General features: G+C 34.9%; 1 protein-coding gene across 7 annotated transcripts in view; it reads left to right on the top strand.

The window, feature by feature from the left end:
• LOC145678864 (uncharacterized) overlaps window positions 1–25,482 on the top strand; it is a 544,231-nt gene that overhangs the window by 243,735 nt on the left and 275,014 nt on the right. The window contains exon 1 of one of the 7 annotated variants that reach the window (XM_081749436.1): window positions 14,296–14,316. The exons of the other annotated variants lie outside the window; for them this stretch is intronic. The gene's annotated coding sequence lies outside the window, so the exon portion shown is untranslated. Of the gene's footprint in view, window positions 1–14,295; window positions 14,317–25,482 lie in introns of those variants that run through there. 7 annotated transcript variants of the gene reach the window in all.

The raw sequence follows: 25,482 nt of genomic DNA, 5'->3' as shown, positions 1-25,482 counted from the left end.
AACAATATGATCTCCCTATGACTTACGATTCACGATATATAGCTCCTTAAGAGTCTTCATCCCGGCGAAATTAAAATACCGCTAATTTTACAGTAATTATGTGATATCTTCAAATAGATAAAAGATAATCGAAATGTGGAACAAGAGCGCCCTAGACAATATTACTTTACATGAGAAACCGTTATCACGACTCACTTATCTGGTTACGATTTCGAGCCAGTTTGAAAATCGGCATTTATTTTCGCGTTTCTAAACAGCTGAAAACGGAAAGCCACTAGGTGACTTGTGATAACGACACCTCACACAAAATAATATTGTCTAGGGCGCCCTTGTTCCATATTTCAATTATCTTTTATCTGTTTGAAGATATCACATAATTACTGTAAAATTAGCGGTATTTTAATTTCGCCGGCTTAAGAAAGGTAACAACGTATGACTGTAGAAATTTTAGATAAAAGGTTTAGGATATCTCACAGCAAGAAGTTCAAACTACAGATAATAGATGGCATCAGCTTTCACATAATAATACATGAAACTATTTTCTGTGTAGGAGTCGGATAGGATCTTCCACCAGTTCCTTCAACTGATTTTAGGGGCATATCAATTTGCACTCACATTGAAGATCTGTATGTAGTTGTTGAACAGGCACTAAGAAAATACATTAGCATGCTAAATTATATAAGGATACATCTAGAATGAATTCCATGAAATAATGTTGCGTTTAAGTACTTTATCTAGTGGTCCCTATTTTGAACGAACTTAAAAAGTTCGGTACTGAATTATGTATGTCTCTCTCCCTCTCTCTCTCTCTCTCTGTGTGTGTGTGTGTCTGTTTGTTAATTGTTGAATTGTTCAATTTTGAGCTCTCCATTTGATAAAGCATCAAAAATTATCTGAGAAAGCGATAGAATTTTTCGCGTCACTCTTACCGTTCCCGAGATATTGCTCCGATTCGGGAGATTTAAGGAGCCATATCTCGAGAACCGTACGTTATAGATAAATGATATTTGTGTTGATCAATACCTAAGAGGATGGTGAACATTTTGGTACCAAATAGCAACCGGTAGCCACTGGCCAACTTACCACCATTCCCCAAATATTGGCCAAAGTGGTTCGGATTTCAGGAGATTTAAGGAATCATATCTCGGAAACCATAACTCATAGAGAGGTCATATTGATGTTGATCAATACCTAAGAGGATGATGAACATTTTGGTACCAAATAGCAATCGGTGGCCAATGGCCAACTGGCCAACGTTCCCCAGATATTGGCCAAAAAAGTTCCGATTTCGGAAGATTTAAAAAAAGTCATATCTTGGCAAATGTAAGTCATATAGTGATGATATTGGTGTTGATCGATACCAATATTGATTCAATACCAATACCAGTTATTGATTCAATAGTTGTTGTGTCGTTAGTTATTGATTCAATAATTATTGTGTTATTAGCTATTGATTCAATAATTATTGTGTCGTTAGTTATTGATTCAATAATTGTTGTGTCATTAGTTATTGATGCAGTAATTATTGTGTCTTTAGTTATTGATTCACTAATTATTGTGTCATTAGTTATTGATTCAATAATTATTGTGTCGTTAGTTATTGATTCAATAATTATTGTATCATTAGTTATTGATTCAATAATTATTGTGTCGTTGGTTATTGATTCAATAATTATTGTATCATTAGTTATTTCTATTGATTCAATAATTATTGTGTCGTTAGTTATTGATTCAATAATTATTGCTTAATTAGTTATTTAAATTTAAACTTTTAAATAATTTAAATAACATTACATATTTTTTAAAATTTAATTAGTTGTCTACAATTTGTATTATATTTTTTCTAATTATTTTATTACTATTATAATTTATACAGTGGCGTATTTATGATTTTGTTTCGGGGAGAGCTTTGCTAACTTTCGGGGGGGGGCTTTGCCTGAAAATGTGAAAATTCTGCAAGATATTTCATATACTTTACTATAGTAAGTAAGATTTCGGGAGGCTTAAGCCCGGAAGCCCCACCCACTAAATACGCCACTGAATTTATATTAATATACAGTAATTATCTATATTGTATTATCAATTGAATTTACTTAAATTTAATATACAATTTCATATAAATTTCGAACAAAAACTGATTCTTTTTTTAGCTGGTTCTGACAATGCTTTTCGAGCACTTTCAGTTGGTTTTATTCTGCACGTGTTTTTCGTATATATTATTCCGATTAATGATATATATTACGATACAAACGTGAAATATAGACTTGACATTTTTAAAGTACATTGTTCTCCCCATGCTGTGAGAATATAGTAATAATAATAATAATAATAAACTTTCTTGCCCTATCTAGCGTGTAATTTCAAATTAGTCTTTTCGTGGCTTTAGAGGTTCAAAAATTTCCGCTTTGTTTCACAGATGTCAGGGTACTCCCAGACTAAATACTCGTCGTCGCACTTCCGGTAGTGGAAGTCCAAACTTTGACGGTTAATATTAGGCTAAATTCCGCGTTATTAAAAAGACCAGCAGACGACAACGAGTAAATGGAAGAGTTTAGTTAATAATCCGTTATTTCGCGAAGCACGTCTGTCGCTAATAACAGCTCACTGCATAACATACATGAATACCAGTAGTGTATTTTCAGAAAAGTATTTCAACGGTGTGTTTGTTAATTATAGGAGAGGAAAACTATTGTTACAATCAACAACTTCAAACATTAAAAAGAAAACCTTTCTTTATTATTATTTTCTTTCTGAATTAATGGTAATCAAGTACCATATCTTCATTATGGAAATTGTTCAGTTTTTTTTTTTTTTTTTTTTCGTTTTCGGCTACTGTTTTCCAAATTATAGACTCTCGGCGTAAAAGGGAGGGAGGTGTTACAGCAACAATAAAAAAAGTGTTGAAGCATTTTTTGAAGACATCAATTTTTCTTGTAACTTTTTTTCTTTGTGTAGGTACTATATGGTTCAGAGATTGTCGTGGAAAATTAATAACAAAATAATCGTCACGTTATAGTCTGTTATTATTTTTACGATACACGATGATATTATTATTTTTCTGTCTCTGTGAAGAAAGTTCGTTGGGTGAAATTAAGATATAAATATATGTTGCGAAAATTATGAGCTAATGACAAGTATGAAAAAAAAAAAGAAATATAAAGATAACCAAGGAAGTTCTGTTGCTTTATCACCCATCACCTTCGAACATCGATATGTCATCTAAGACGTACCTGGAAGATCAACAATAGTCCCCATCAGCATCGACGACCTTCTGCCAATGTTCTGGAAGATCATGGATTCCATTATGTAGAACTTGGTGGGCTGTGAAGCGAAGAAGGTATCAAGTGCATTTTGCACCTCTACTAGAGATTTGAACTGGCGTCCTCCAAGGTAATTGTTCAAGGAATGGAACAACTGATAATCCTAAGGTGCAATGTCCGGGGAATATGACGGATGCAATAATGTTTCCCATCCAAGGGATAGAATAGTGTCCCGGATCTTCCTAGCCACGTGGGGCTTAACGTTGTCCTGTAACAGGAGGACCCCTTTGTGATTCAGAGGTTCTGGCTCCAGAGTTTTGAGTTTTTCTATCAGCTAGCTAATATAGTAGCGAAGAACCTAATGAAGGTATAGTACAGTATCCGTTTCACCTGAATAAATACCAAGACCCTCGTACATTATCAATTTTTAGGTTTACAGATTAATTGGTTGTCTACGATATTTTCGAAAACTACGCATGAAGTTTTACACTGAAACATATCATTTTGTTCAGTTGATTATGGTCTATCAACTGACATGTGCTCTCTTTGGACACTTTTTTTTTTATTACACGCTCATAATTTTGGAGAATTTACACTTAAAATATTTTAGAAAACAAAATGGATTATTTTAGTTTAACGTCTAACTGAATAATGATGGAAGAATGGGTAAAATGAGAATGCGTGAGGAAAGGGGATTGAACTGAGAAAACCCACGGTCACGATGTTGTCCACCAAAAAGTTACTTGGTTGAGAATCGAACCAGCGCCCCCATAAACCAGAGGTAATCCCTCTACCACTTTTTTTTTTTTTACTTTTTTATTTTCTCCTGACTTATTTTTATCTTTCTACCACTGTTCAGGACTACTAGAGTTGACAGGTACACAAACACAGAAACATCAAGGACAGTTAAAATTCCAAAGGCTCTTCCATCGGGAATTGAACCCGGGACCACTGTACACCGAAGGCGCACACGCTAGCCAATATACTAGCGAGAAGTGCTTTAATTTTGTATACTAAAAATAATACCAAATTTACCATTTTTGGTTTCTTTGTTTTTCATAAGTGAAAGGAGATAATAAAATGCAACTTATCACAATCATAGATAATGTTATTCTACAACAAAAAATATGAACTTAAAGAATTTTCAGTGTTGCCATCCATAGAAATTACAGTATTGCCAGAATAACAACTCTCCCAAAATCTAAATTAAGGGGGCAGACTACTAAATATTTTTGAAAAGTTTACAAATTTTCTTTTGTCCGTTTTTCGTAAGTGAAGAGAGCTAATGAAATGTAACTTATCACAATAATAGATAATGTTATTCTACACCCGAAAATACTAATCTGAAGAATTACCAGTGTTGCCATCCATAGAAATCACAGTGTGTCCAGAATTTGAATTACCCTAAAATCTAGGTTATGGTAGCGACTAGAAACTCAACGGTAGTTGATGACTTGCCATGTTATCTTTTTTTCTTGTTAACTACTTTTTAAATAATGTTTTTTTATTTATTTTGTAATAACTTACATAAGTTATTACAAAATAAATAAGTTGCCCCCCCCCTTCAAATTTACAGAGAAATCGGTGCCTTCGGCCAAAGAGAGGCAAATAAAATTATTTAACCAATCATATATTATTTAAGCAAGAGTGAAGACAGTGGGAAGGAAAGATCTTGCTTTGCAATCATCCAATGGATTAAAATTGCCCATCCAACACACGGAAAGTTTTTTTTTCTTTTTGTTTCTGCCCTTGCTACCAATGATTGCAATCTGTGAGCCGAGTCTGTTGGATAACTGCATAGGAAATGGGTGCACGGAATATTTTCCAGCTCTGGTCATATTACAATTTTAACACCTTAATACCATCTATTAACTGTGAATGATGTGTGTACGTGTAATATATTATATTCTAACAACGTCCATGAAAAATATTGCAACATTTTTTTTTTATTTTTTTAGGTGAATAGTACCCAGCGAAAAGTAGCTACCAGCCTATACAAGTTGTTTTCAAGAGCATCATTTCCTATATATACAGTACAGCCACTATTATCTGGAGGAAGTGTGTGGCAAAGGCACCGCGGATAGCGAAAATCCTGGGTAACTCGGAAATGAAATGAAATGAAATCTCTGAGTTTCACGTCCCACGTTTATACCGGTTAGGCTAAAGGAGACGGTAATGATGAGTAATGAATGAAATGGTGGAATGAAGAAAGTGGGAGGAAACGGGAGAACCCCGAGGAAACCCACTCATATGGTCTTCGTCCACGACAAAGGTTCACTTGGCGGGGGCTGGGACCGAACCGGGGACCCTAAACACCAGAGGAGAACGCTCTACCACTGAGCTACCGCGTCGGTCACAACATAGGACAAATGTATTTTTGATAGATAAACACTCCATGCTTGAGTTTATTCGGAGTTCTCCCGTTTCCTCCCAGTTCCCCGTCCCCCCTTAGCCCTGAAGCATAAACGAATCAATTTAACGTCCCACGATTATGCACTGAAGGCTAAGGGAGGTTGGGGTAAGTGAATGATGATCGAAGAATCGGTGGGATGAGGCTGTGGGAGGAAAAAGGGAGTACCCCGAGAAAACCCACGGACACGATGTTGTCCACCACAAACTTACTTGGCCGGGGGTCAAATCAGGAACGCCACGCATCAGAGGGAAACGCTCTACCACTAAGCCAGCATGCCCCCTCGTTAAACAAAAAGAACACACTTTTTTCACCAATCTATTGTATTTTTACTGAAAATTTTAAGCTTAAAACAAACAGTAACTATTATTCTCTTCGAAACCAGAAAGCATAATATGTGTAGTGTTTAAATCTTCCCAAATATAAAAGTTTGCTTTTAAAAAAAAAAGCGTTTATTGTCTGTCAGTTAAGTGGCAATAAAAATAATCTCCATTTTTTATTACGGAAATAGTTGTATACCTATGAAGGAGGGTGCCTTCCGTGAAGTAGTTTAATTTTTCACTGATAGGCGCCGCCTCTCATTCCAATTTCGCTTCTGTGTGCTCCCGTGGGAAGCAGTGCGTTGGTGGAAGTAGTTGCAGATTTCACCGTTAGATGGTGGAGCTATCGACATTTTATGGCTGCTCTGCTCTCTCGCTGAGGTGGTTAGAGGGAGATCAGGCTGAATGGTTTTGACGATTCCAGCAGTTTATAACCGACTCATAAAACAAGCAGCACCTTGAGTGAACAAACCGGAGAGGGTTTTTTCCAAGGCTGATTTACAACGTTGAAAAAAGGGAAGTCAAAAAATATAAAGAAGGAAGCGTTTAGAAAACAGTTTTTCGGCTTTTTTTTTCTTGTTTTTCGTTAAAAAAGACAGAAAGAAATTTGTGAAAGCAATGTTATAATACCAATAGTAATAGAAGTAATAGAAAGGCACTGTCCATATAATAATTCTTTCATACAGTGAATTCCCCTTAATGAATACCACATTACACACAGAAAATTTATGTATGTCCTACAGACAATCATGGGCCAGATTAACCCATCTGGGGGCCCTGGATTAGAAAAAATATGTGGCCCCTGCTGACTTTGCCTAATACATTTCTGTAGAAGCAGGCCCGTAGCCTGCCCAAAAATATAGAGGGGGAGTCCGGCTGAAGTTAGGGGGGACCCGATCCAACCATATGATTGTTTATCACCATATTATAGTTCATTTGCAAGCGTTCCGTAAAAATTTTAGGGGGGCATTCAAAAATTTAGGGGGTTGCCCCCTTAGAGCCCCCTGGATACGGGCCTGTGAAGAAGTACAATAGGGAAGTTAAGGGAATACACGAAATTTTACATCAACTATGACATTCATTAGATTATATTATAACTAATGGGACTTTCCAAATGCATAAGAGCACGAAGTTAGTCTATTATATAAATGTAATAAATAAAAAAAAAATAAGTATTTCAAAAATTTCTTGAGGTCCCTGTTCACCTGGGGGCCCGGGGCTTCAACACCCTCAAGACTCCCCCCCCCCTTAATCCGGCCCTGCAGACAATCCTCGATTTACGTAAATAGATCACTCCAGGACTTTTTGCGTGAGTCGAAATTGACGTAATAAAAACTTTTATCATAACCTAACATTTGAGGCAAATACCCGGAACTATATATTCACCTGCAAAAGACCATTGTACATACAGTATGTTCTCTTTTTGATGTCAGTAAACAAGGGGAAAATAGAGTGGTAGTTTCCCGTTGCCTTCCGTCCCGCAGTATCCCAACCGTTAAAGTCACTCTGACCACACCTAGGACTAATGTCCAAGTTGTACTAATCACTATCATTTCTGCTAACTTGGCTACTGGAGAACTGCTGTCCTCTTCCAGAATACTCTTCGTCTGGCTATTCCATTTAGACCAATTTCTTAGGGGTGGCCCTTCTGGTAGTGAACTACTGCCGACATAGCTCTAAATTTCACTGAAGCAAATACGTCCGGTAAAATAAAAAAATGTTTAATATCAAAATACTGAAATACAAAAATTTAATTACGTAATTTTCCTTATAAATAGGGTACAGAATATATTCTTACAACACCGATAGTAAAAAAAAAAAAAAAAAAAGACAAGAAAACTAATTAATAACAGTTGAACAACAGTTAATTGTTAGCATACCCAACGTCGGCGCGAGAGAATCGCGTTCAATTCCCGGTGGGACCTCATATGGCTCGGGTCATTATTTTAAGCTATGGGTCCAGGTCTCATATGCCCTCACTCCTGAAAGAGACGGTAAATACTAACTCAACCGTCAATACTCAACTCAACCGTTAATTAACTAATTACTTCATGCCTCAATCACTAGATGGCTCTTCAAATAGAATTTAAATATTTAATGCTACTTCGTGCTTCAGATTTAAGTATTGTTTGTAAGTTTTACTTATATCTGAAATTTCTTTTCGAAGTAGTCTATGAATTTACGTAACGTTAACTCGAGGACTGTTTGTATTATGGGATGGGACCTTCCTTTTTACAGACACTTAGATATAGACACGGACGATTTTCTCTCCCCTTCCCACCCAACACTTTAATGTTCTCTTGATAAGGAACAGGAATTATTCCCAGATCACACGCAGAAATTACTTTCTGCCATTTGCAAAATAAACTGGGATAGGTCTACAGACCGTGATAAGTGTTACTAACGATGAATATGTGTGAAACTTCTCAGATAACTCTAAGAAACAAGATATTGCCTCCTCTTGCTAAATCTAAAATTTTCTTCTCACTTCTGTGAGTATTGTGTGTCTCAAAGCAAAGCACTGAAAACTAACTACAAGGTCTATCAGAGTACAAATATGTTAGCATCACAGGAAAGAAAACCTATACAGTTTTTTTTTTTTTTTTTTTTTAAATGAGAAGTCGTCAAAATTTAATCTAGTGAGTCTGTAAACTACGTTGAGCCCAAACAGCGTCTTGTTAAATATCTTTGTAACTCTGTATTCGAAACCATTGTATTGCTTTTCAGTATGGAGAGACGACTTGAAATAACGTGGTATCTTGATGTGAGAAGTATCATACTGGGAATTTAACATGCGAATATTCAAGCTTAAGTAGTGGATATCCTTAATCAACTATAAAATTGTGCAGTAATTGTGTAAAACTATATTTCGATTACTTCAAGATAATCGGGCTTCGGGATTCTGCGTTCCGATTTCTTCCACTATCTTCATTCCACCGATGCGTTTATTACCATCACCACCGTTTCCTTTAGCTTTGACGTACAAATTTGGGGTGTAAAACTAAGAAAAAAAGAGTCACCGGGTCTCTGCGAGTCAGAGAAGTAAAACCCACGGCCAGATGACGCACACAAAATTCGTGACAAGTTTCTGTAGGGGCCTACTGGTATATCCATGTCTTGGTGTTGAAAGAGGGTCAGAGATGGAGTAAGTCACTGGGGTGCGGATCAAATGAATCAAGATTTGTGAGTGGATCAACAGGATGTGACCCACTGCGAGCCACCACTCACCGTGATCCATTCTGACCTATCGACCCACCATGACCCAATCTGATTCACCGACCCACTCTGTTTAGTGCATTGTAAACAGCATCTTCTGAACAATGATAAATACGTATACGTTTTATTTTCAAGGTCTCCAGTTTTCTTCATTTCTCATTTGTTTCTATTTACTTACCTGAGTTGTATGTATCTAAGTAAAAAATAAATAAATAAATAAAAATAAAAAACAGGCACTTTTGAATATTGATAGTAATGATAGCAATAGAACCTACTACTTGGCTTTAGAGACACAGTTGGATTTTACAATTTTATTTTATTTATTTATTTATTTTTATTTTTTTTTTCGTTGTCCTACTTTACTTTCATTTGAGACTTTCATTCTATTTTCCACTGAAAATTATTTGTAATTCAATAAGAAAATAATTATATGTGATAATTAAATTGAAATTCATTGTAATATGGCTCATGACTAGAGACCGGATGTTTAGACACTAAAAACCTGGAAAATAGGCAGGCAAATAGGCACTTAAAATTTTAAAAAATAGGCAGTAAAATAGGCACTAAAATGTAACTCGAAATAATGAAGATAAATATTCAATACCATTAAAAAATAGATTCAAGTCATAGGTAATGTACAAAGAATATAGAAACATACTTGTTTGTTAAATAATATCTTCTTTTACTGTATATACAAAAACGAGGCATGTTATGCATTGCACATACTGGGTGAATCTGAAAGATGTGCACATACTTCGGGAGGTGATTCGTGACATGAAAAGAAGACAAAAAGTGCTGTTGCATGTTGTCGAATTCTGCGTCGTGTTCGAGTGACAGGGGTGCCAAATTGGAATCGAAATCGAATCCTGACAATTGGAACGGGACATAAAGGTGCGCACATACTTCAGATGATGATTTGTGAAATTCAAGAGGACTTGAATCTTCTTTTCATGTCACGAATCACCTCCCGAAGTATGTGAACATTTTTGAAGTTCATCCTGTATATATATTGTAACGTACCACGAGCTTGTGTTTACAAACACATAATATAAGTAAATATGTGTGTACTATGTTACGTAAATTATATATTTTCCCAATGAAGGCTTATTTTGAAGAAAATGCATTGAATAGGCAATATTAGGCACTAAAACAATTATTTAGGCAGTAAAGGTCGAAATAGGCAAAATAGGCAAAATAAAATTGGCTTAAATCGAAACTATAACCCCCCATATAAACTTTAAAACGTCATTTTTGATCATATCTTTAATATTAAAGAATAGGCACCTTGTGTAACATCCGGTCTCTACTCATGACAAATACTTTACCATTTTATAGTGTAAAGGTCAGATCCACCGATATTGTAACAGAGCGGTGTTTGAGCGGTTGACCGTAAAAATTCTAACTCCGAGTAGTGATAATTTCACAGCCTTGATTTATTACAAGGGCAACTTTTTAGTCAGTGGACAGCAGGGCGTGGATCATTGGTCAGAGTTGCTGACGATGGGTTTTAGTGGATGGCGGGTCAGTGGGTTATGGGCCAAGTTCTCATTGACCCATGTCATCTCTAGAAAGGGGCGCTAAACTTCACACCAACCTAAAGATATTTTGGCTTTACTTGGGAGAATCGAATCTACACCACGGACAACAATAACCCGAATACATACGAGTACTCTCTGGTTCGTACTAATAATATTAAATATGTATTTTTGATTCTTTGTAGTTACAAACCTCAGCAATAAAAAATAAAAATATAAAACGGAAGTGAAGTTGCAATCCTTCACCTCATTTAAAAAGCTATCACTATCCACCGTTCTCCATTATTTAATCTTACTTCCTTTTCGTACCTTCTCATCCTATTTTCCTCCTGTTTCATCTTCCCCCCTGTTTATCTTTCATTCTCTTTAGGTAAGCTTTTTCTTCTTGAAAACGAAATAAAAACTATACACAAAGGATCCCTGAAGTTTTACATAAACATGAATATTCATGAGCAGATAGGAAGTTCTACGGATCAAAGAGTGTTAATATTAATGAGCGTTTTAAAATGCGCATTGTTTTACAATTCCGATCAATGGAGGGCTTCACAAGAACACGTAAATATCCATACTAATAAAGGGTCGGCGGAGAAATGCCTTGGAAACTGCAGCAAAGAAACAGTATTGTAAGTCTTGGAAAAGCAGTTGAATAAATAAATTTTATTTCGTTTGCGCATGCAAGAGTTGCAATTCAAGTTTCATTTGAAGATGTTCATTATTGGTGTTACATTATTTCGTTGCTCTTTGTTTGAGTAATTATTCTTTCGAACCATTAATTGTTGATCTGAATAAATTGTATATTAATATAATATATAGAAAAATAAACACTTGCATAATACCTTGTTCAAGGCGGGAGTTAAAACCAAGAAAACCCTTTGCGTACGGCTTTGAATTTGAGTAAGTTATGCGACCAGCCGAACAGTTGTCGGTTGATTTGAATAGATTGTTCAAAAAAAAAAAAAAAATGTTTTCAATCATTACTAGTTGATTCGAATAAATTGTTGAAATAGTTATTTATTGATTTGATTAATTTGTTCGAACCAAAATTTGTTGATTTGGAAAAAAAAATATTCGAACCATAATTTATTGATTTGAGTAAATGTTTGGAACATTTTTTTTTTTGATTTCAATAAATTTTCGATACAATTATTAAATAAATTAGTATATTCCAACACTTGTTAATTAACTTTAATGCATTGCTAGAATAATTGTTTGTTGATTTGAATAAAAAAAAAATTTGGAACAAATTTTGTTTTCAATAATTATTTGTTGCTTCGAATAAATTGTTGGAAAAATTATTTATTGATTTGATTAATTTGTTCGAATCAAAATTTGCTGACTTGAAAAAAAAAATGTTCCAACTACAGTTTGTTGATTTGAATGAATGGTTCAAACAATTTGTTGATTTGAATAAATTGTCGAAACAATTATTGAATAAATTATTCCAAGAGTTGTTACCTAACTTTAATGAATTGCTGGAAAAATTGTTTGTTGATTTGAATAAAAATTGTTCAGAAATTGTTTTCAATCATTACTTGTTGATTCGAATAAATTGTTGAAATAACTAGTTATTGGTTTGTTGATTTGAACCACAATTTATTGATTTGAAAAAGTGTTCGAACCATAATTTGGTGATTTGTGTAAATTGTTTTAACAATTTGTTGATTTGAATAAATTATGAAAACAATTATTGAATAAATTACTCCAACAGTTGTTAAGTAACTTTAATGAATTGCTATAATAATTGTTCGTTAATTTGATTAAAAATTGTTCAAACAAATTTTGTTTTCAATAATTATTTGTTGACCCGGATAAAATGTTGGAACAATTATTGCACTTTCTGATTTGATTAAATTATTGGAACCATAATTTGTTGATTTGAAAAAATTGTTCAATTCATAATTTATTGATTTGAATAAATTGTCGAAGCAATTATTGAATAAATTATTGCAACACTTGTTAGTGAACTTCAATGAATTGTTAGAACAATTGTTATTGATTTGGATGACAATTGTTCAAATCATTATTTGTTGATTTGATCTATAGAAAACCACCAGCGAATACATTTGTGATGATGTAAAGTTGTATTTTTAAGTATCTTATACATACATTGTTATACATAAATTTTTCAAAATGAGACGAGACGAAAGGAAATTTCTACAAAATTTACGATATCAGACATGAAATGAGCTTTTTTTCGTCTTGCCTCGTCTCGTCTCGTGAACTACTCAGAGGGGGCATTTTGAATATGACAGGGATTCCCTTCTTCGACGACACACTACACATGTTCACCTCTTCTAAAGGGAGTTTAAAGAAGCTCTAATTCCCAATACATGGCAGCACGGTCCCTTTATTCTTCCAATACATTTTGGTAGGAAGCAACAGTATTCGAAACAATTTAATCAAAATTAATGGACCGACTTCGAAACTTAGCATAAAATCAAATTGAATCAGTAAATCAGAGAATAATCCGTGCATTTTTTAAATGTAGTCTATTGTTTCTTTCATTATTGAGGGAGTTCCATTATCAGGAATATGTTTCGAGCAAAATTATGTAGTTTGATCGATGAATTAAATACAGTAATTAGAAACTGCGCTAATTGTCCTTTGAATATACATTCAAGTTGTCTTGGGATAAAGTTGAAATGTTTGTTTCTTGAATTTGATTCAATTATTGTGAATATTGTAGCTTTGTCTTTGGAGAAAGTTTTCATATTCATTTCTTGAATTTGATTGAATTATTGCGAACATTATTGCTTTGTCTTTGAACCAAGTTTAAATATTCATTTCTTGAATTTGATTGAATTATTGTGAATATTAGCGCTTTGTCTTTGAACAAAGTTTTCATATTCACTTCTTGAATTTGATTGCATTTTTGCGAATATTATCGCTTTGCTTTGGAGAAAGTTTGCATATTCATTTCTTGAATTTGATTGCATTATTGCGAATATTATTGCTTTGTCTATGGACAAAGTTTGCATGTTCATCTTTTGAATTTGAGTGAGTTGTTGCGAATATTATCGCTTTGTTTTTGGACAAAGTGCACATTAATTTCTTGAATTTGATTGAATTATTTTGAATATTGTCTTTGAACAAAGTGCGTATTCATTTCTTGAATTTGAGTGAGTTATTATGAATACTATCGCTTTGTCTTTGGACAAAGTTTCATATTCATCTCTTGAATTTGATTAAATTAATGTGAATATTATCACTCTTTACAAAGTGCATGGAAAATATACGGAACATATGCTGCCATGTATTGGCGAAAAGTCGAACCTTTACGCTGCGGTGAGGGTCTAATGAACCCCACTCTGAAACACCACTTCATAGTGCACCTAGTTTTCAGTTAGAATCCCGAGAAATACATTTCTAAATCATGTCCTGAGTTCTTCTCTGCTCTATAGATGACGCGGACTATGATCGTATTTATTTGTTCTTTATTTTGTGCTAAATTTCATTACTGTGGTTCAAATGTAGCTGCTTGTTTCAATGATTCATTAATTGTTTTCCTTTTTCTTTTCTAGGTAAGTGAAGCAATTCACTGTGTCTAACTATGAGGTGCGGAACACAACAAGGCGGTAAATATTATTAGAAATTTATTACATTAATTCTTTTATGGTATGGAATAGAACCAATACTCTATATTCTGGAGAGAATTGCTACTATGTTAGTGAGCTTTCAGAGCATTTCAGGTTTTCTTGGCAAACTTTGAATTTATTATATCATAATTTAATAGATATTCCGAATATTTATGCATAAATTAAAATTTGACGTAGTAACATGAAATTTTTATTGAGACCTCTAAAATTGGAGGGAAAAATTATAAAAGCTATCCCCAAATTTTCTTACGATTTCGTAGGCTATTTTATAACCGTAAAAAAATGTAAACAATAAATTTTAACTACTATGTGAAACTAATGCCATTCGAAGAATGCCCGTTCAGGGCTGTAATTTTGCGCATTGAATTCATATTCATCTCTAGTAGAATATCTGAAGTGTTCTCCGAACGGAGAATGAGATGTAACCATAATTTTATAACCAAGACGGTATTTTTTTTAACATCTGTTACGTGGTGTATAGTGTTTTCCTCCTTGCCTTTCAATTTGGTAAGACTAAGGTAAAACACATATGATAAGACTATTCGACTGTTAGCTCTCACTGACACTGTGAAGCACAGGCCTTGGATTTAATTCCCGGTGGAGGAACACGGTGGCTCAGTACGTCTTGTACGTAGGGTCCCTGGTTCGATCCCCGGCTTAAGAAAGTTTGTAGGGATAAAATATTCGAAACAATTCAATCATAATAAGGAGATACGTATTCAGACTTCATCCAAAGGCAAGTTGAATAAATAATCCATGCAGTTTTATATATGAGAGGCTCGGATGAACAAAATGATAAGCGCTACTTCCGCTGAAATTGAGTTATTAGATGGAATGGGTTGTAACCGAACCACAGAAGAGTATGTAGGTAGTTTAATTTAGAAAATATACTTGCAGATGGTAGAAGCTTGTTTGGTTTGTGTCACTACAATGAACTGCATGGGCTTTCTTTTCCACTTTACTCGAAAGTTAGAAAATGTGACATATCATGTTCACCCGAGCCACTCATATACATTCAGTTACTTTCATCGTTAAGATAGATTCATTATTGGGAATATGTTTCAAACAAGTAAAATTAAGTGCTCTAAACACTGAAAGAAACAATATTTTTAAAAAACCTGCACGAATTATTTACTTAGTTCTTCTTTGGGCAAAGTTTGAATATTTATTCTTGAATTTGCCTGAATTATTCTAAATATTGCCACTATACACGAAATACCTTGAGAGATAAACGGAATGTGCTGACATCTGTTGGTGATATTCAAACCTTTACATTTACCTTAAAAACCATATTTTGCCCTGTTTCACCATCTATAGCCAACTACAACGGAAACGACGAGACATTATTATTATTATTATTATTATTATTATTATTATTATTATTATTATTATTATTATTATTATTATTATTATTATTTTAGGTTGTAATACAATGTATTAAAAGTGTTCTAATGTCTTAATTTAGATGAATATATAGATGAAGCAATAATGAGTCAGTATACTCAACATTTTCAAATACGTTTCTATCTTCTGACGAAACCAGATCTCACTTATTAGTACTTTTATGAGAAACATGATAGTAAATGAAGTTGATATAATAAATTAATACTTCATATTTTAGTACTTTTATACGAAAGATGATAGTAAATAAAGTTAATATCATAAATTAACACTTTATCTATTGATACTCTTACATGAACATGATACTAAATGTAGTTAATATAACAAATTAATACTTTATCTATTGGTACATATTTTTATGTGAAAAAAGAAAGTAAATATAATAAATAAACATTTTATTCTTGTACATTTGTGCGAAATATATAAATTAAGTTAGTATAATGAATTAACACTTCATCTATATTTACTCGTATGCGAAACACGGTAAGAAATGAAGTGAATGTAATTATTTATATAACGCTTCAACTATTGGCATTTTTATTAATATTATATGAATAAATAATATAATCAATTAGTACTTTATCTATTCTGCTTTCATGCAAGACTATGTTAATATAATAAATTAAAATGTCTTCTATTGGGACTTCTAAGTAATGAATATATAATAAATTAAAGATGTATCTGCTGGTGCTCTTCTACGAAATATATCAACGAATAAAGTTGCCTTAATAAATTAACACTTTATCTATAGGCACTTTATGCGAAATATGTTAATAAATAATTTAATGAATTAATACTTTATATATTGGTACTTTCCTGTGAAGTATGTTAATAAATAATTTAATGAATTAACACTTCATCTGTTGGTACTTTTACGCAAAATATATTAATAAATAATTTAATGAACTAACACTTCATCTATTGGTACTTTTGTGTGAAATATGTTAATAAATTTAATATAATTATTAACACTACATATAATTGGCACTTTTATGCAAAACTATGTCAATAAATAAAGTTAATATAACGAATAACCACTTTATCTATTGGTGCTTTTATGCAAATTATGTTAATATAATAAATAAAGTTTAATCTACTAATATTTTGCGTGATGAATATAATGAATTAAGGATTATCTGCTGGTGCCTTTATGTAAAATATATCAACAACTAAAGTGAACTTAATAAATGAACACTTTTATCTATAGATACTGTTATGCTATATATGTTAATAAATAATTTAATGAATTAACACTTAATTCATTGGTACTTTTATGCGAAATACGTTAATAAAGATGATACAGTTAATAAAACTTCATTTAATTGGCACTTTTATGCAAAAATACGTTTGTAAATAAAGTTAATATAATCAATTAACACTTTATCTATTCGTACTTTCTTGCGAAACACGTTAGTAAATAAATTTAATCCTAATCACTTAACACTTTATCTATATGCTAATAAATAAAGTGAATATAATGAATTAACACTTCATCTATTTTGTACTTTTATGCAAAACATGTTAATAAATAACCGTTTTAAGCTTTTAACACATTTGGTTCTGTGTAAATTATAATTTCCAATCTGGTTTTAGTTAGTAAAGCAAGTTGATATCTTAGTATGTATTGGCTGCGGATAGATGGCGGTCAGGTCTATTAATTGCCAAGAGAGATCAAAACAATAGCCTATGGTTTTGTGCACTGGCCACAGTGAAGCGTCAGGACCACAGACTTACAGGAAGGGAGGAGAAGCAGTGTTGCCAAACAACTTGGGATGTTACGGTAAAACAAGATTAGAAAGACTCGGCTAGATTAACGATGTTAAAGGCGAAGGGAGAATTAATTATGGATTTGTAACATACTGTACTGTATTGGTGAAATTTTAAATAAGTACTACAATATTATCATGATTGATCTTGTGCATTCCTGAAATGTTTTACTGTTTATTATTACCTCAGAAATGTAGGATACAAATTTGTTTGCAGGTTTCTTTCTCAAATCCCAGGGGATTTTAATTTTGGTGGAGTAGATTCACGGCTTTTCCCGGATGATTGTAGGCGAATACAGTACATGAAAATGGGGCATTGGTGGTTCAGTGGTAGAGCGTTACCTGTGGTGCGTGGGTTTCTGGTTCAATCCCAGTTCGCATTAAGTAAACTTTGTTGTAGACAAACACCGTGTGCGTGGGTTTTCTCGGGGTTCTCCTACTTTCTTCATTCCACCATTTCATTTCTTTCTCATCATCATCGTCTCCTTTAGCTTAGCTGGCATAACCGTCGGAAATAAAACTGAAAGATTAAAGTGGACCTAGAAAAATGCATGGTAATATTTTGGGAGAATTTAATTTCGAATTTTTAAAGCAATCGATCAGGATTCAACGTTCCTGTTGAACATTTAAGTCCAACACCCCTATTCAACATTTTTCGATGCTAATAACCACGGGACTCACTGAGATGCCCGGTGGCTCAGCGGTAGGGTGCTCACTTTTGGTTTTGGGGTCCTCGATTCGGTCCCAATCCGCACCAATTGGATTTTCTAGCGGACAAACACCGTGTGCGTAGATTTTCACGGGATTCTCCCACTTCCTCCCTCTTTCTTCATTCCCAACATTTTATTCATTCTCATCATCACTGTCTTCCTTAGCATCGATCCATAATCGTGGGACGTCAAACAAGAAATTACATTCCAGAGAGTTTACTTTATAAGTATCCGAAGCAAGCAAGCGTTCCTACTGGATCGAACCGGAAAAACGCATATAGCATATTTGTTAGCCGCATGATCAAAAGCGGCTATTGAGGGGCGAGGTGACTCGGTGGTACAGAACGTTCTCCTCTGCTTCGATGCGTCCCTGGTTCGATCCCAACCATGTGAGCTTGTAGTGCATAACATTATGTGTATGGGTTTTATCGGTGTCCTCCCAAATTATCATTCCACTAATTATGCCATAGTTGTTGACTTTCGTTAATTATTCTCTTCTCTTAACCTTAAGCGTATAACCGTAGACAATAAAGATTTCATTTTTTTTTTTTAGAAAGAGAGATTCTCAATTAGTGTTTCTAGTTCCGAGAACAAAAAAAAAAAAAAAAAAAAGTGTGACATGTATTAGACCTGAAGATTACATTTTACGCAAATTCCATTTTATCCTATATAAACTTTACAATTTTTTGGTAGGAGATGGAAGGAAATCTAATCTCTCCTCCCAGTTCTTTTATCTGGGTGCAACTATGTCAGCTTAAAATGAAATGAAACGAAATCTTTATTTTTACGTCCCTCGATTATGCCGGCTGGGCTAAAGAAGACGGCGATGATGAGAAATGAATGAAAATATAGAATGAGTAAAGTTGGAAGAAACGGGAGAATCCCGAGGAAACTCATGCACACGGTGTTTGTCCACCACAAAGCTCAGTTGGCGCGAGCTGGGATCGAACCAAGGACCTCATGCACCAGAGGATGAAAGCTCTACCACTAAACCATATCAATTCATAGCAGCTATATCTGAAAGTTTTGTGAATAAAATAAAAATTTGTCCACTCCTATTATTAAAAAGATACTTTCGTTGACTTTACTTGGATTTTAACCCTCTTAAGAGACCCCATCACAGCGAAATTAAAATACCGCTAATGTTACAGTAATTATGCGATATCTTCAAATAGATAAAAGGTAATCGAAAAGTGGAACAAGAGAGCGCTAGACAATATTATTTTACATGAGATACCGTTATCACGACTCACTTATCTGCTTTTGATTTCCCACTATTTAGAAAATCGGCATTTATTTTCGCGTTTCTAAATGACCGCAAAGCTACTAGGTGACTCGTGATAACGCTATCTCATGCAAAATAATATTGTCTAACGCTCTCTTGTTCCATATTTTGATTATATTTTATTCATTTGAAGATATCACATAATTACTGTAAAATTAGCGGTATTTTAATTTTGCCCTGATAAGGCCTCTGAAAAGCAATTTAACCAGTCTTTTATGAACTCATAAGTTAATTAAATATCAGGTAATCTTTGAAGGAAACCCTGCCAATTGGTAAAAAGTGTTCTCATTTTCTTAAACAGGTATGGCATTAATCCCACTTATGTAAGAGAATGTGGGTCAGTTGATAAGGAAAATTATTCTTCCGACTTGGAAATACGGAGGCACGCGTAGTAATTTAAAGATAGACATTAAAGTACTGTAGGGAAAAGGTGTTATGATGATTTTTGTTTCCGTTTTCCGTAAGTTATTGGGGTCATGTTAATTTGGGACCTTATTCAGCACCGACGTCATGAAGAACGAGATCAACGACCAGGGCTCCCAGAGGCGGACCTAGTCCGGGACCGGGGGGTCCTAGGCACCCTAGTTTTTTTGAGTGACAAAAATAATTGAAGCTATTTTTTATATGTTTTCGAAAGTTCATAGTAAACTCATATATATACCTACCGTAGTCGAGTTCTGGTTCCCCCCTACCCACTTTATACCTTCTAGATCCGATTCTGATGGCTCTCTTCTTATACGAAGAATTTTTCATTCAATGTCAAGTCTCATGAACTGTACTCACTAATCTAGTGGCTATCCTTCAGTGCATAAGGTCATGGATTCCTTTCTCGTGGACGAAAGCATACAAAGCACTACGGTCTCTCAAATCTTACTTTAAACTACAGGTCACGTCCGATGTAGAAAATGAAATCTTTCAGTTTAACGTCCCACGATTACAACTCTTAGGCTAAGGGAGACGGATGATTAAGGCAAATAAATGATGATATAAGAATTGGTGGAATGAGGATGTGCGAGGAATTGGGAGTATATCCAACAAAACTCTTGGACCTTGGACGTGATGTTGTCCAATACAAACTTACTTGTCCGGGAATCGAATCAGGGACACAAGGCACCAAAGTTAAGTACTTTATCACTGAACCACAACTCTCGGCTCTTGTATAGAGGATACGGTAGCTCATGATAAAACGCTCATCTCTATTGCCAGGATTTCCTGGTTCGACCCCAGTCCATATATAGAGCGGAGTAGCTCAAGTGGTAGAGCGTTAGCTTCGCATTCGGGAGGTCGTGGGCTCAATTCCCGCTGCCGACCATCCTGACTGGGGTTTTCCAGGGTTTTCCTCAGTCCTACCAGGCAAATGCAGGGATGGTTCCTACTAAACAAGCCCTGGCTGATACCTTCCCAAATCTTTTCCATTGTTATCATTGTGTTAGATATCCAGTGTAAAATGGCCTTGAGCTGTATCTGATGATTGTTAAATAAATAAATATATGTTTGTGATGAACAATATCGTGAAGTCTAGGAGGCTTAGGTGGGCGGGTCATGCGGCTAGAATGGAAAAAAGTAGAAACGCTTTCAAAGTCTTGACTGGAAGACCAATCGGAAAACGACCATTAGGAAGACCTAGACGCAGATGGGAGGACAATATTAAGATGGATCTCGCAGAGATAGGAAAACAAAGTAGAAACTGGATTCAGTTGGCTAAGGATAGAAGTCAGTGGAGAGCTTTTGTGAACGCGGCATTGAACCTCCGGGTTCCATAGGCCGTAGAGTTAGTTAGTTAGTTAGTTTAGATGGACAATATCGTAGCCTAAAGAGCAAAATCGTGAGACTTTATATTACAAATTTTATTTCAGTTTTGTCATACGTATATAGTCTTCCTGTTCACTGAGGGTGTAAATACAAATAATCATTCAATCCTGTCATGTGGATTTATTGTGAATATCGTGTCCATGTGTTTCTCAAGTTTTCTCGTTTCCTCATTATACCAGTTCTTCGATAATTATTCCTCTTCTTTGATCTAAGAAGTCGCAAGGAACATGCGACATAAGAAGGAACGTAAAATTAAAAATTTGAAATTTACTATGTATTACAATTGTCTACTGTACGCAGCTACGGATAATTTGCATGCGATAAGATGGCAACCTTGTATTTCTGTTTCTGGCTGACTCCTGGGGACCCGAACAGACTCGTGCAACCCGTTATCAGATGATTCGTACCCCCTCCCCCTTCTATCCAATGTAAGCTCTCTCCCTACTCTATGCTTGAACAAAATAACGCTTTCTCTATCCCCCAACCACTGCACCTCGAAATTTCCGACCAACTAATGGAAAACTTTGACCTAGACTCGTTCATTACACGAATGCGCCGAGCTTGTCTCTCTCTTTTTCGTTTTTTTTTTATTTTGTAGCCAGTGCCGTGTTCCTCTCTCTCTCCGCCCTAACTCCCCCTCCTTTAAACTCGCCGAACAATGTTCTGTACTAGCTAAACCCTTTCACGGGTGGCCTTACTCCATGTGTTCGCTCCATACTCATTGGTTCAGTGCGTACATGGTCCTGCATGCATACAATATACGTAGCATTTTACAGCTTGTTTTTCTATGAACACATACACCAATCTAAGTTAGGCATCCTTAAAAAATCCACTTCCCGCAGATTGAGAATACCCCAGCCGGGTCGGATTTAGGGTGGTACACCGGTAAATGTGCACCTCCTTCGTTGTAAATATACACGATTTAAAATTAGAAGCTAGCAGTGAAAAAAGCAACACTTTCATAAGGATTCTGTGCTATAAAAGTATCCATTATATTCCAAGTATCTATGATTAAAGAAATTCCTGATCTAAAGCAGCAAGCTACTTATATACTGAAAAATTAAACCGATATAAAGCAGACGTGTTGGTAAAACGTTGGCTTTGCATTCGGAAAGTCGTGGGTTCGATTCCCGAGACCGGACATTGAGCATTTCAAGGGCAATTCCTCATTCCCACCACAGGTGATTAAAGGCATTATCTAAAAAAATCAGATTTAATTCAAATATACTTGTAGTTAGTGGCGCACCGCCACCAGAAAATTCTGGATCCGGCCTTCACCCCAGTATACATATTATGGTTACAAATATAGTTTTTTTTTTCTGGGGAATGGAAAGGGAAACCTCTTGTAATTCCTTACATATGCTCATATTATAAACAGATTTTCATTGCAGCTAGGTATGGTTGCAGAATATTTCTTTCTTAGGGATCTGAATGAGCGAAGGCGGGCGAATAGCCATTTTAGACGGAGTGACGGATGCTATTTGAAGTCATTTGAAACTGGAATTGGACTGTGCATAGCTGAGCACAGTGCTTCTGTTATTGAGGATTATATGGTAACCACATTTTCATTATTAATATTATTTATCTCTGATTACTTTACTTATTGGCATGGAACCTGCTTAACCAAGTTCCTTAGACACTAGTCTTTTCTTTTGGACAAAACAATCCAGTGAAGTTGCTATTTTGTGCTGGTGTATTGTCAATCTGCACTGTTTAATTTATTCTATACAAAGGGTATACTTCTAAGCGGTTAGCGTACGCGCCTTTGGCGTGGGAGACCCGGGTTCGATTCCCGGCGGGAGCTCATGTGGTTCGGATTCCACGTTAATCAGTAGGTCCACGTCTCATATAGCCTCGCTGCTGAAAGGGACGCTATACTAAAAATCAACTCAACTCAACAAAGGGTATACTTCCAGATACGTGGGACTATGTGACAAAATTAGGGAAGTGACTGACCATTTTACCTGATTTTATTGTACAGGAACGTATATATATACGCTAGTTGATATATAAGCTAAACTGGGTAGTTTTTACATGTGTATCTTGGCTGGTGTTATGTATACGCATATAAAAAATTGATTCGGCTGAAAATAGATAATTGCGTTTGTATTACAATAGCAAACACAAAAGTGGTTTCTGTGTTTTAACACCCTCGTTTAAAAGATATTATGAAGAAATAACTATTTACCAAAATAAGATCTGAAACGATAGAAACTTTGGAATTTTAATCCCCCCTTCCCTTAATAACATTCTGTCTATGCTACTATATAACATTAATAATAATATAAGAAACCCAGAAATCCGGTGGTTAGATCTTTTGTTTGTCGTACACTTGATCTGTTGATTCCATTCTATACGTAAGGTACCCTAACAGCCTACTAGCTGAAAAAAATATAATTTTTTCATATATATTTCTGGTTGGAAAATACTTGTTGATGCGATGTTCGATCTTACTGAAATCACTTGCTCACATACAATTGCCTCGATGGTAGTCAACCAGGAACACAACAGAGTTATTTTGATTGTCTACATCGCAGGCAAAGATACAGTCGTTTTCTCGCGAAAATTTACATTTTCATGAGCAATTATCTCTGCTTGTGGCTAACTGTTTATCAAAATCAAAATTATAAAATCCCACCTCGACTCAAGATTTGAACAATAAAAAGTTCAAAACTGCATTCAAATGGTTTAGTCATTTTGTCGTGATGAAAAAGCGACATACAACATTGAGTTCATCCTTGTAATATAAGATTGAATATAATCTTATATTTTGCAAGATCTGATATATTTGCATAATCTTATATATGCAAGATTGATCATAAGTACTTAATTCAATGTAATTTTCATTACCTCTATTACATGTAGAAGTGTATTACGGATATAAAGCGATGTCCAATTTCTTTATTAGTTATTAGTCCTTATCAGGGTATTTATGAGATCTTCAAAGAATGTTAAGGGTGCCATAAGGATGTCTTCAGGCCCCTAATTAGGCCTGTCCTAATTATTTCAATTTCATTTATACAGGTTTATTACAAATGATTGACCTGATTTCATAAGTTCACTGTAGCTTTATTATTAAACATATTCATACAGAACTTTCCAGGCGTATTGAAACCCCCCCCCCAAAAAAAAGTGACGTATTACAAGTGCTCTATATGTGTCCTTAGCAATTTTGCAAATATCAAGTCGATAATTAAGTTCCTCCTACACTCAATGCAGCATGTCCCTATCAATATGTCAGAAAGCACTGTTGATGCGAGCTCTCAGTTTTATTAGGTTTGTTGGTGGAGGAGGCATAAACACAGTATCTTTCACATAACCTCATACAAAAAATCGCATGAGTTAGGTTCGGAGAGCGTGGAGGCCATGACAGGTATTGCTTATAATCATCCCACACCACGATCATAATCGGTTTTGCAATCCAGCGGGAGTGATAGGCCGACCACTTGATTTCCCCTTACAGAGGCGTCCTGAAGCTGTAAACTGTGTATGGACTTGACAGGTGATGGATCTTTGTTGAACATAGTTCAGAAGTGTCGTTGCACTGTTAGGACAGACTGATGTGAATGAAATTCGAGTACAATATAAGCTTTCTATGCGCCTGTCGCAATCTTGAATAAATGCTCACTACTGCGCTCTCGTGGCAGAAATCAGAATTGAACCTGCAACACGAAAAAAAAAAAACTTCTTGAGTTTTTGAATACGTTTGCAAAGTTTTGTGACAATATATCCAATAAACAGTGGATTTATGAAATCGGGTCAATCATTTGTAATAACCCTGTATAAAATATCAACAACTGAATGAACTAAATATCAGAATTTGTTTCTCGGCAGTATGAGATGTGAACTTGAATCGAATTGGTTATTCCAACAATAAGATGAAAAAGTGCACTGTCTTGATAACAGTCGAAGAGATACGCTAGTAATAATCAGTTAGGCAACAAAGCCTGTAGTTTCTTGTTTACAACACTTACTTTGGTAATCGCCTACATCAAACGTAGGCTTTCAGCCCACAATTTTGTCTGCATTTTATTTTCTTCTTCCAATGCACGTGGTTGGTTGATGACGTAAAAAGCAGGTTTAAGGAGAACTTTTTCTTTTATTTCATTTTATCGCCTCCATTATGGCTTAATCTATCTGGTAGATCGTCAACTTTAACGGCGTTCACAGA

Source organism: Thermobia domestica, chromosome 2 (assembly GCF_964235325.1).
Source record: "Thermobia domestica chromosome 2, izTheDome1.hap1.1, whole genome shotgun sequence".
In the NCBI taxonomy this organism is placed as follows: Eukaryota; Metazoa; Arthropoda; class Insecta; order Zygentoma; family Lepismatidae; genus Thermobia; species Thermobia domestica.
Note: the sequence above shows the minus strand (reverse complement) of the source record. Positions and strands in the feature narration are given on the sequence as shown.